We start from the raw sequence: 14,263 nt of genomic DNA, 5'->3' as shown, positions 1-14,263 counted from the left end.
ACATATAATTGAGTGATAAACAAGTGACAAACAAGTAAAAATCTTTGTAATCATTAATGTCTTAAGCACAATTTCTATACAGCCAGGAAATTGGTTTCTTAAGGGACAACATGATGTATGTTCATGGAATCAATAAAAGAAGATACTTATTTTAACAATTGAGAACAAGAAATGAGGTTTAATTTATAAAGACAATATGCTTTGTGAAGGAAAATCTTGATAACAACAATGTTATTAAGTATTGAGAGGTTTTTGCAGTGCATTATAATATATATGATTTTTTTGGATTCAACTGCGTTAAGCAAGTCATTCATCTATCACCATTTCCATGACAGATAGTTGTAACTGACTAATTTATCATGGGTTTTTGAAAAGTCCACCCATTGCATCGGGTGATGTTCATAGGGGTGAAGAAGTGAGATTGAAACTAGTGAAATGAATCACATAGTTTCAATCATCAGTTCAGGGGCTTGCACCTAATAACCAGGACTTCTCGCGAGGTCACCCATCCCAGATTGCATCTAGCTCGAGTGCAAGTAACTGTGGAATTTTACCCCCAATCTATCCCACCTAGGTTGCTACCCCATTTTCAAAACCTTACCTAGTATTGTACCCCATGAACCATTCAAGTAGAGCTCCCTTCACTCTTTTGTATTAAGTATTTATGGGTTTTTGCAATGCATTATATTAGATATCATTTTTTGTGATTAAACTACATTAAGTAAGTCATTCATCTATGACCATTTCCATGAGAGGTAGTTGTAATTGACTAATTTCTCAATATTTTTTTTTGAATAGTCCACTTAGCACTCATTGCATCGGGTGAAACTCACATGGGCGAAGAAGTGGAACGAATCACATAGCATCAATCATCACTTCTGGTGCTTGCACCCGTTAACCAGGACTTCTCAGAAGGTCACCCATCCCATATCACCTCTGGCTCAAGCGCACTTAACTGTGGATTTTTCCCACAATCCAACCCACTTAGCTTGCTACCCCATTTGAAAAACCTTAGCAAGTGTTGTACCTCATGAACCATTCATGTAGAGCTCCCTTCACTCGTTTGTATTAAGTATTCATGGGTTTTCGTAGTGCATTATATTAGATATAATTTTTTGGGATTCAACTGCATTAAGTAAGTCATTCATCTATGACCATTTCCATGAGAGATAGTCGTAACTAACTAATTTCTCATGTTTTTTTTTAATAGTCCACTTAGCACTCGCTGCATTGGGTGATGCTCACAAGGGTGAACAAGTGGGATTGAAAGTAGTGAAATGAATCACATAGCATCCGTCATCACTTCTGGGACTTGCACTCGGTAACTAGGACTTCCTGGTAGGTCACCCATCCGAGATTGCCTCTCACTCAAGTGTGCTTAACAATGGAGTTTCCCCACAATCAAGCCCACTTAACTTGCTACCACATTTGTAAAACCTTAGCAAGTATTATACCTCATGAACCATTCAAGCAGAGCTTCCTTCACTCTTTTGTATTTAGTATTGAGGGGTTTTCGTAGTGAATTATATTAGATATCATTTTTTTGGATTCAACTGCGTTAAGTAAGTCATTCATCTATGACCATTTCCATGAGAGGTAGTCATAACTCACTAATTTCTCATGATTTTTTTGAATAGTTCACTTACCACTGATTGCATTCGGTGATGCTCACAGGGGTGAAGAAGTGGGATAGAAACTAGTGAAATGAATCACATAGTGTCAATCATCACTTCTGGGGCTTGCACCTAGTAACCAGGACTTCCCGAAAGGTCACCCATCTCAAATTGTCTTTGGCTCAAGGGAAATTAACTATGGAGTTTTTCCCACAATCAAGCACACTTAGCTTTCTACCCCTTTGCAAAACCTTAGCAAGTATTGTAGCTCATGAACGATTCAAGTGAGATCCATTCACTCTTTTGTATTAAGTATTGAGGGTTTTTTGTAGTGCATTATATTATATATCATTTTTTTGGATTCAACTGCGTTAAGTCAGTCATTCATCTATGACCATTTCCTTGAGAGCTAGTCATAACAACTAATTTCTCATGTTTTTTTGAATGGTCCACTTAGTATTCATTACGTCAGGTGATGCTCATAGGGGTGAAGAAGTGGGATTGAAACTAAAGAAAGGTTATTGTTGAAGACATTATTGTGGAAGGATTTTAAAAGCTTGAATAGATTGGTGTAGACCATCAAAAAATGAAGTTTAGTATTATAACCAAAGGGTATATTTAGAACTTTAGTCATGGTCCTTTAAATTTAAAAGATATTTCATTGTTGTAAAGAAAGTATATTGTGATTTGTATCTTCCACGTTTCAAGATATAACATACTGAATCTGAAGGGTGTGCACTAGAAAATATTATATAAATGAAATTCTAGTAATAATAGATATAAAAAAGATCTTATTGATATAGTATGTTATAATGGAACATATGAAAACTTGGTCACTTGCCGGAGCATCTTCTTTACTTATATTTGTTGATGATAGCACTCATTATAGATAGATGTACCTCAATAGAAAGATGAGTGAAGTATTTGAATATTTGAATGAACATAGACACATGATTGAAAACCAGCATATAAGGATATTAAGACCCTAATCTTAGATAAAGTAGGAGAGTACCATTCAAATTAATTTGTAAAGTATTATAAAGAAATATATGCGTTAAAGTAGTGCACGAATTTATAGATTAATCATAAGATGTGGTAGGTGAAATAGAATATTAGTTGAATGTACTATAACTATTTTGAAGATTAAAATCCCTTTAATTGTTTGTTTTGTTAAGCTATAATTACAACTATGCACTTACAAACTAAGTGTCGAGTAAACCTCCTAAAATTCGGAAGTCTTAGTGAATATTTTTTTTGTTATAATCCATTTCTGAATCATTAGAGAATATTTGGATGTTTAAGAATTTTCTCATATTTCAAAATAAATTAGAATAGAAATCGATGCAAAAATAGTTAAATATATTTTCAATAATGATCTATAAATGGTCATGAATGTTCCACTGAAATAATTTTTCATAATGGATATTGAAATATTCTCAAATGTTTTAATACAATGCATTTCATTGCATGTCATATTTATTATTATTAGCTTAATTCTCTAATTTATGGAAATAATTAAAATTTAAAAATGAAAGAACAAGTAAATGGACATATTGTCCTCACAAATGAATATTAGAGATAACCTAGGAAACCCTACATGGGAGAAAACCTCACTAGAATGTAAGGCCCATGATCAACAAGATTTTCTTCTATAACTAAATGTAGGTAGAAAATGGAGAAATCAGAATGAAGTTTCCTTTGACATTGTGGACATAATGACCAGTACAAGATATTCTATCTCCTCTATTATGCTCTGAAATCCAACTTTCTACAAATTTCTTTGGCTAAAACTCCTTCAAAAGACAAGCTACAACTTGCTATTACAAATTTCTCTAGCCACAACCAACGAGAATCTACAACTCCCTGATTTATCAGTTACAATTGAATGGAGGTACAACCCAAAATATTTACAAGCACCTATTGGAAGGAGAACCAACCTCTAATATGGAAACTACAACTTTCTTGACATCTATGATTCATTTTTCATCCATTCTCAATCCAGAACCATGAATGCCACCTCTGCTTACAAAATAAAACAATTTGTCCAACACCATCACACCATCAACCTCAAACCAACTCGCACACTCCTATTGCATGCTTGTAGAATTCCTCAATCGATTATGCCTATAAATAATATTTCTTTCCTATATTTTTACCCTATTATCTTTTCTTGCACTCTTCCATGATTTATATTCAATTTCATATCCACATTAGCCTTCAATTTTTTCCTTTTTCTTGTTCATTTTAGTCTTCTAAATCTGCACTTCAAGCTATAAGGTTCTTTTCTGCCATTTAAAACTCAAACTGTGAGTTAAACTACTAATTTTGGTTATTTTGGCACTTTTCAGGGTTTAGCAGTGACTTTAACAGTAGTTCTAACTTTGATTGATAACTTAATAGAACAATGTAAACTTTAAAATGAGAACTATAAAAGTTCAAAATGGGAACTCTCACCAAAAAACCCCGAAAAAACATCAAAAACAGTGCTAAAAATGAAAAGTGTGTATACTGGAACGAAGGTTTTTTTTTAGGGTCAATTTTGAACATGTTTTAAAAATGGCAGTGAAAACGAAATTTTCATGCAAAAAAACCTTGAAAAGGAAAAGGTGTTGATACTAGAATGACAAATTTTTTTTAGGGTTAATTTTCAACATTTTTAAAAATTGCTAGTAAAACCGAATTTTTATGTGCAAATACACATTGGTTTATGAGGAAAAAAACACACTAATGTTTTTGGTAGAATAACATTTTCTTTCCTAAGTATAAATTCAACATGTTTTCAACCATAACATGCTAGATACAAAAGAAATTGGAATTTTTTCAACGATAAAATTAAAAAACCATGAAATTATGAACAAATTACATGACTAAATGAATCAAAATGTCATTATTTGTATATTGAATGAAACATACATTACATCTCTAATTTAATGTTGCATTGTAGATATTCTAAACAATAAAAATTATCATAATTAAGACATATAATCAAACAACATAAAAATGACTCATAACTTTTGATTGAAGACCATATGGAAATCAAAATTTTTATTTCAAGATACGATGCAAACATCACTTATACAAATTGTCTTAGACAACTATTCAAAATCACTTATATTTTCTTGCACACCATCAGAATTCACATCTTCAAATGAATGACTGGATGTAGAAGAAGGTGTTCCATATCCTTCTCTTTCATCAACTAGTGCCCCATCTGAGTCCCCATGCATGCCCACCATTTCAGATTTCAAAATTCTTCTAGATCTATGACTTGTTTCAGCAGACTCCCATCTCAACATTGTTCCTTCTCGTAACAACCTTTTCAGAATATCTATCGTCATAGCCAAGCTAGACACCAAATTGGTGTATGAGACCCCCTTGTTTGTGGGACAAGGGACCCACCTCCACGCAACGATTTGATTATTATTTCTACGAAGGCATACCTACTCTAATCCCTTCTGGTTTATGAATGTGTGACCTCTTAGGAGGAAACACATGATCTTAACCATTAGGCCTATTCATGCTCTAAGAAAGTGGATTTGATTAGCTAAATATAGTAATATAGAAACTCACAATTATAACTCATGATCACAATATATAACACACATGTAACACACCTCTAAGATTACAAATTATGATAATATGTTTGAGAATAGAAGCATAACTATTTCCTTTTATGCATCTCCAATGGGAATGTAATTATGAACTAGAACATTCATGCATGTTTTTTTTCCATTAAGACATTCATGCAAGTTAGTAAATTGGTGGCAACAAAAAAATTGGATAAAGGACTTTGGTTAACTATTATGTAGTCAAAGAAATCATTTTTGGTTAAATCATGATCATTCATTATTTAAAATATAATCTTTAACTATATATAGATTCAACACTTGAAAAAATCCTTAAAACTTTTTAACTAAAAATTCACAATTGAAATTTGTGATTTTAACAAATTCCTACCAACTTATAAATAAATTCAACCAACAAATTATACTTAAAAAAATTAAACCATATAACACTAACACAACACATGAGATAACATGGATACAGGTTGCCGCAGTGATGTGACCAGGGGTGTGTACTATGTAACTGTCACTTGGAAGTTACAAACTTATAAACCATAAAGCCAAATATTTTGGCTATATAACTAGGTTTTTTATTTGTAAGTTTTGTTTTTGTGTGTTCTTTTTCAATTAACCCCAAGAAAATAAAGATAAAGATTAAAAAGGTAAAGAAGACAAGGAAAAAAAAGTGTAGCTCTTAAAAGGGTAAGTTTTTTTTTACTTTAAGTATGTTAGATCACTTCGAGAAGCTAATTTTGTCCAAAAAAATGAATAAAATTACATTTTCGAAATAGAAAAAAAGAATATGGTAGATGAGAACAGTTACAATTACATCTTTGAAACGTAAAGAAAGAATAGAAATTGATTACCTCAATTTGACTTGGATTACGATGAAGGAGTTGGCTACATATTTATAATATTTTTTTGAGAAAGGCTAGTTGGGCATTAGGATGTGTTTTCATGTGTTTTTTAGTTATTTAATTATTTATAAGTGGAGTTGGTTAAACATAAATATTGTTATTCATAAATGAAGTCAGTTATTAGTAAGTGAGAAATTTTATGGGCAGAATGTAAGAAGTTTGTAAGAAGTGGGCACATGGGGTGATTTTGAGAATCGTCGTAGCCCCACCACCCTGCAAAAGCATGCATGCAAGTTATGTGATTTGATGCTGCGAGATTAATCATTGTAATCACATAACTTGCATGCTTCCACCCTGCAAAAGCATGCATGCAAGTTATGTGATTTTATGCTGCAAGATTAATCAGTGTAATCACATAACTTGTATGCTTTTGCGGGCTGGCGGGGCGAGGGCAATTCTCAAAATCGCCCCATGTGCCCACTTCTTACACTCTCCAGAATATTTTAATGCACACTTCTTACTCACAGAAAAATTCTCACTTACTAATAACTGACTCCATTTATGGATAACAACATTTATGTTTAACCAACTCCACTTATAAATAATTAAATGACTAAAAAACAATTTACTTTTTGGTTTTACATCTACATGAAAACACATCCTAAACATATGAAGAGATGTAATACGTAAATATATAAAAGGACAAAGAAAAAAACATGGGACATTTGTTTCATATTATTATTATGCAAATTCCCAAAAAAAAATGAAAACCAATTGAATTATTGAAATTAAAATAAATAACAATCTACTTGATTTCAAATTTTCCCACATTTACTTTTAATAGGAAAGATATATATATATATATATATATATATATATATATCTTTCCTATTAAAAGTAAATGTGGGAAAATTTGAAATCAAGTAGATTGTTATTTATTTTAATTTCACTAGTTTAATTGGTTTTCATTTATTTTTTTGGAATTTGCATAATAATAATATGAAACAAATGTCCCATGTTGTTTGCTTTGTCCTTTTATATATTTACTTATTGCATATCTTCATATGTTTTTCCAAAGACTGTAAAGTACAAAAATACATCTAATATATATATATATATATTATGTTTTAAGAAATAAAACTATTGGGCAATAGGATGTGTTTTCATGTAAATGTAAAACCAAAAAATAATTTTTTTTTAGTCATTTAATATTTATAAGTGGAGTTGGTTAATCCATAAATGGAGTAATTTTCTGCGTGTAGGAAGTTTGCACTATGGGTACATGGGGCGATTCTCAGAATTCCCCTTGCCCCACCACCCTACAAAAGCATGCAAGTTATGTGATTACGTTGATTAATCTCGCAGCATCAAATCACATAACCTGCAAAAGAATGCAAGTTATGTGATTACATTGATTAATCTCACAGCATCAAATCACATAACTTGCATGCTTTTCTGGGGTGGAGGGGCTAGGGTGATTCTCAGAATCGCCCCATGTACCCACTTATTACAAATTTCTTACATTCTCCGCACAAAATTTCTCACTTTCTAATAACTGACTCCATTTATGGATAACAACATTTATGTTTAACTAGCTCCACATATAAATAATTAAATGACTAAAAAACAATTTATTTTTTGGTTTTACATTTACATGAAAACACATCCTAATATTTTATGTTTAAAACTGTTGGGCATTAGGATATGTTTTCATGTAAATGTAAAACCAAAAAATAAATTGTTTTTTAGTCATTTAATTATTTATAAGTGGAGCTGGTTAAACATAAATGTTGTTATCCATAAATAGAGTTAGTTATTAGTAAGTGAGAAATTTTCTACGTGTAAGAATTTTGCATTAAAATATTCTTGAGAGTGTAAGAAGTGGGCACATGGGGTGATTATGAGAATCACGCTCGCCCCGCCTGCAAAAGCATGCAAGTTATGTGATTACAGTGATTAATCTTGTGTCACGACCCTTCCGTAATACATAAAAGTAAACTTTTTTTTTATGGTAAAATTTATGATAACCTTACATATCATCTTTAACGTAACTGGTTGTCGCACATAGTATGTCATTACATATAGCCGTTCGGAATTGATAACATCTTGGATATATTTCATTTCCATGTCAAACTATATAATTATTTGATTCACGGTTCGGCTCGTTTGCATGGTTTACATGTGTATTTATTTGGCAACCGGAATGTATGCATCGTTTGCGACCGGAGTAACATTTCCGGCGATGAGTTGTTGGTTGCTATTAAATTTCATGGGCAGCTGTTTAATGCCCCCAGCACAGGTGTCCTGGCTCACCTGCTTGGCCATGTGAACACGTCGTTCTTCGTACCCTCGGCCCTCACGCCTTTGGTTCCCGCTCCTTTTCTACGGTGTAGATCTATCGACTCAGATGCGAGGGCGGAGATCCATCTGAGGGTTTTAGAACTCTTCATAAACACTCGGAGTTTCCCTCGCGGCTCATTTGGTTCTGGAATAGCTTCGGGATTATGCTTGTCTCTTCACTCATTGGACTTGTTTCATTTTTCGCCTCCTCCAGGGCTTCATCTACAACTCAGAGGTTTCATGCTCAATTTCCCAGAGTTACCATGTAGGTAATGTTTCATTTTTTTTGAAATTAGCCCATAGTTTCGCCATATGTTATTTTTTCCTTACGGGTTTCACCGCTAGTTCTGCATGCATTTTTTAACAGTTTTTCTCTTGTGATTTGGGCGTATGAAGGTAAGGATTATGGCGATGCAACCTTTCTGCTTGTCGGTTGACGGGCCTTCAGCGTTCCGACCTCCTCCTCCGCGTGCCAGGTATGAAAATCGGCCATAGGTTCCTGATGCGATGACTGGGGTTTCCCTTATTGTGCCTGCGTTGGCTGTGATTCATACATGCTTGGTTTTTGTTTACTGGCTTCCAGATTTCTATAATCTGATCGAGGATTCACAGGACAGGATCCTCATGGTTTTGCATATGTTTTCGTATTCCCAGGTTTCGTGTTCTCAGCTTACCCTGTTGGGTTGTGAGGAACAGTCGGTTCCCTTGCACGGGATATGCCTTAGCCTTTTACAGCAGTTGAATTATTTTGAAGGAAAACTTGTTTTCTATGATTAGTCAACCAGATGTAATTGTTTATGTATAAATGATAAGGGATACTGTTGAACTGGCCGCGGAATATGGACCACTCTGTTCAAAGGGTGTTTTATTTACATTTTTGATGAATATATTTCTTTTACACTTCCAGTTTTGTCGTTTCCTGGAATAGACACTTTCTCTGTAAATGTTTGCTTAATTTTGGTTTTTCTCGGATGGGTTTAATAGCAAGCCATTTGTGTTTCAGATTTCTTGACCCGATATTCAATGGACTTGCCACTCTGAATCGGTTAAACGTTTAATCTTGTCCTTGATGTTTGTATAATCTCATGGTTTCATGCTACAGAAGTTTGCCATTGTCCTTAAGAAGAGTAGGAAAGTTATTATTTCCTTGCTGCTCGGATTTGTTTAAATGCTCCTTTTTAACTGATACAAAATTCTATTCTTTTCCGGCATATGGGTTCTTACTGTTGACATGCATTAATTTGTAATGAGAATATTATGGTCATTACTGAGTATATGTGTTTAATTGGTTTGAATATATATATATATATATATATATATATATATATAGATATATATGTGTGTGTGTGTGTGTGTGTGTGTGTGTGTGTGTGTGTGTGTGTGTGTGTGTATACTCCCGCTGTCGTATCCACGACCACGGCTATGGTGATTTATGCGGTTGCATTTTCGTTGTCCATTGAATGGAATACTATAGAATCTGGTTCTGGTTCATATTCCTCTTGAACCCTCTCTTAAAGTTATTCGTTCTCGTAATAATTACCTCTGTCAGTATTTTTTTAGTTATATGTAATTGTTTTACAGTTTTAAGCATACTGTCTCGTATTGTCATAGACTCATATAGTTTCTAGACACTAAACTATGTTCACACCGTAACATTAAGATGATTCGTCCAGCGGGTTTTCATACTTCAGTTTTGATAACCCCAGCTGGCAGTCTAAAATAGCTCAAGGCCTGTTACATTCCTTCCTTTTAATAATGGATAGACTCAAGTTATTTAAAGATAACTTAGTCATTCTATTTATGCATTAACTATTTGGAAAACGTGCACAGTACTTTTGATCTCCGACTTATTGTTTATATATTTTTTTTGAAGCTACCAATATCATGTCAACATCAGGTTTTCCCTTTAACAGTTATCTAATAATAAATTCGTAATATTTGCCTGAACCAGATATATTACAACAACATAATATTAATATAAGATTTTTATAATTTAATTGGTCTTCACCGCCAAACTACTGTGATTTTAGCTAACAGTATTATCTACAATCACTGTTGAACTAATTTTCTTCAAAAACTGTTACATACCTGGTTCGCCAGATTTGTATATATGCTTCAGAAGTTCACCTGTAATCCATTTTTGCTCTTGTCCACCCAACCACGAGATCCATCGCCAAGACTGAAATCTCCCCCCGAGCTATCTTGCAGGCCTACAGCCCTCAACAAGATACATGCAACTTGTGCCTGGTTATCTGGTCCTGACCAGACTTCATCAGTTTTTTTTTTGTCTATCACTAGAGCACATAATTTTTGTCTCTACCCCCCCTTTCCCTTGGAGGTCTCTCCAGTTAGGGAGGGTAGTTTCATGCAGTTTTCATAACTGATTTCCCCTTCAAATCTTCCTTTCAGAGGTTGCCAACATTTCAAGAAGTATATATTTCTTTTCAATATATATTTAACTCACAATAAAATAATATGATTAGAGTTTAAAAAAAAAACAGTCTTTCAATTCTATCTTTTACTACAGTAAAATTCCAATATTTACATTTCCTGGGGTCATCACATCTCCCCCTCCTAAGATTGGACATCGTCCCGATGTCTGATTCCCATAAACAATTCTGGGTAAGCTTTTTTAATGAGCTCTTCATCTTCCCAAGTGGCCTCATCAGGCCCATAGTGCTGCCATTGCACTTTAACTTGGGTAATAGCTCGCTTCCGCAGCTGCACTTTTCTCCGATCGAGGATGTTCAGTGGCTCGACCAGAACCTCACCTTCCGGTTCGACCTGCAATCAACAACAATTCCAGTCACTTCCTTTCTGGAATAAAAGTTTAATTAGATCAACCAGATTAGTTCTTACCTGTACATCCTGCCATTTGATCACATGTTTAGGGTCGTAAACATATTTTTTTAGTATAGAAACATGGAAGACGTTGTGGATTCTAATATGGCTTGGCAGGGCGAGTTGGTAAGCTACCAACCCCACTCTTGCCAAGACCTGAAAAGGTCCAAAATAATGAGGTGCAAGTTTGGCACAACCGCTCCATTGCAGGGTACTCTTCCTGGCTTGGATCCTCACATAAACATGGTCACCGACCTGGTATTCTTTGAAACTTATTTTTCGATCTGCAAAGCTCTTTTGTCTGTCCTGAGCAGCCTTTAAATTAGTCCGTACCCTTTTAACCATGTCCTCCATTTCTTTGAGCATTTCTGGCCCCAATCTTAATTTATCCTCAGGTCCACCCCAGCTTGAGGGTGTGCGGCATTTCCGCCCATACAAGACCTCAAAGGGGCTCATTTGGGTTGACGTATGATATCCATTGTTATATGCGAATTCAACCAAATGTAAATATTCCTCCCACTGAGTTGGTTTCTGCATTACGCATGCTCTTAGCATGTCCTCCACTACTTGGTTTACTCGTTCTGTTTGACCATCGGTCTGGGGATGATAGGCTGTGCTGAAGTTCAGCTGTGTTCCCAGTTCGGTAAACAATGCCCTCCAAAAAGTTGATGTGAACTTTACATCACGATCAGATATTATTGTCTTCGGAAGTCCATGCAGCTTGAACACATTCTGCATAAAAATGTGAGCAATTTGCACAGCCCTATAAGTGGACTGCACAGGTATAAAGTGTGTTGCCTTACTCAGCTTGTCTACCACTACCATAATAGAATCATTGTTCTTTTTTGTCCGTGGTAGTCCTGTTATAAAATCCATAGAAATAGTTTCCCATTTCCATTTCGGAATGGGTAAAGGTTGTAATAGCCCTGCTGGGTGTAAATGCTCCACTTTAATCTTTTGAAACTCCAAACACTTTGCTAGGTACTCAGCTACATTCTTTTTTATTCCCGGCCAATGGTACTCTTTTCGAAGTGCGGTGATCATTTTTTGGTACCCTGGATGTCCTGCATAGTGGCTGATGTGAAACTCATCCAACACCAGATTTCTAAGACTATCCTTATTAGGTACATACAGCCTTTTATTATAGTACAACATTACAGCATCATCCAATTCATATCCTTGTTGATTTTTCCCGCTGGAAGATTGCTGCACCTGCTGTTTTGTTTGCTGGTATTCAGCGTCTTGATCTGCTGCTATTTTTATCATTTCAATCGAAGGATTCCTCCATTTACTAGACGAAATTTCATACAAACATTGCGCCTTCCGACTTAATGCGTCGACCACATGGTTCTCCTTCCCTTTCAAGTGCTTGATTTCGAAATCAAAACCACTTAGAAAATCCGCCCAACAGGCTTGCCTCGCATTTAAGGTAGGTTGGCTGAAATAATTTGTCAAACTGTGGTGATCCGTTAGCAACAAAAATTTTCTCCCCATGAGATAATGCCGCCACATCTTTAGTGTGTGTATAATGGCTGCCAATTCTAAATCGTATGCAAAATATTTCTGTTCATGCTTTTTTAGCTTTCTTGATTCATACGCGATCACTCTTCCTTCTTGCATCAATACACTGCCCACACCTTCTTTACTCGCATTAGTACATGCCACGTAGTCCTTATTAGGATCAGCTATACTCAAGATGGGTGCGGTGGTGAGTAAATGTTTAAGTTGCTCAAAACTCCGCTGACACTCTAAGGTCCATTTGAATACCCTTCCTTTTTTCTGTAATGAGGTTATAGGGTATGCTACCCTTGAAAAACCTTACACGAATCTTCTATAATAACCAGCTAGCCCCATAAAGGACCTGATGTCTGCCACATCCTTTGGTACAGGCCATTCCATTATAGTCCTTATCTTTTCTAGGTCCACTGCAATCCCTTCCTTTGTAATTATATGGCCTAAGTACTATATTTCCTCCTTAAAGAATTTACACTTGCTGAACTTAGCATACAACTGGTGTTCTCGAAGAGTTTGTAACACCAATCTGAGATGCTCCTCATGCTCCTCCTTAGAACGGGAGTAAATCAGAATATCATCAATAAATATTAGCACAAATTTATCCAAAAACCCATGAAACACGTTGTTCATTAAACACATAAAGGTGGCGGGTGCATTGGTCAACCCAAAAGGTAGCACTACAAACTCGTAGTGTCCATACCGTGTCCTGAAAGCTGTTTTAGCAATATCTTCCTCTTTAATCCTAATCTGGTGGTAACCTGATCGCAAATCGATCTTAGAGAATATTGTTGCACCCTTCACTTGATCAAAAAGTTCATCAATCCGAGGTAAAGGATATTTATTTTTGACCGTGAGCTTGTTCAGCTGACGATAATCTATACACATTCGAAGCGTTCCATCTTTTTTCTTGACAAATAACACTGGGGCTCCCCACGGCGATACACTGGGGCGAATATAATTCTTGTCTAGTAGCTCTTGCAGTTGCATTTTTAATTCTGTCAATTCAGGTACGCTCATTCGATAAGGTGCCCTCGACACTGGTGCTGCCCCCGGTGTCAATTCAATGGTAAAGTCTATATCTCTTTTAGGTGGCAGCCCGGGTATCTCCTCTGGAAAAACATCCGCAAATTCTTGTATTACGGGAATGTTTTCCAGTGTGGCTGCTTTATCTTTTGAATTTGCATAGCCTACCTGAATGGCATAAATTTGACATCTTTTCTTGATACATTTAGCTAGTTGGGATGCAGTGATTGGCCGGAGCTGCACGGGGCGCTTAATCCCTTGCATTTCCTGTTTTTCTCCAAAGTCATCTTTGTAATAAATGGTTTTTGTTTTGCAGTTTACTAGTGACCAATGTTTTTCTAGCCAATCCATCCCAATCAGAACATCATATGAGCCCAAAGGAAGTACATTCAGATCTGCTACTACTGGCTGTCCTGCTACGGTTAAAGAGAAATTATTAATTTTTGCCAAGACCCGTCTCTTGGCCCCCATAGCTAGCTGTACCAGCCATGGATTCTTGAATTTTTCAGAT

The sequence above is a fragment of the Pinus tabuliformis genome, chromosome 5_2 (genome assembly GCF_031772625.1).
Source record: "Pinus tabuliformis cultivar Carrire ecotype Pingquan chromosome 5_2, CPIR1, whole genome shotgun sequence".
NCBI lineage: Eukaryota > Viridiplantae > Streptophyta > Pinopsida > Pinales > Pinaceae > Pinus > Pinus tabuliformis.
Note: the sequence above shows the minus strand (reverse complement) of the source record.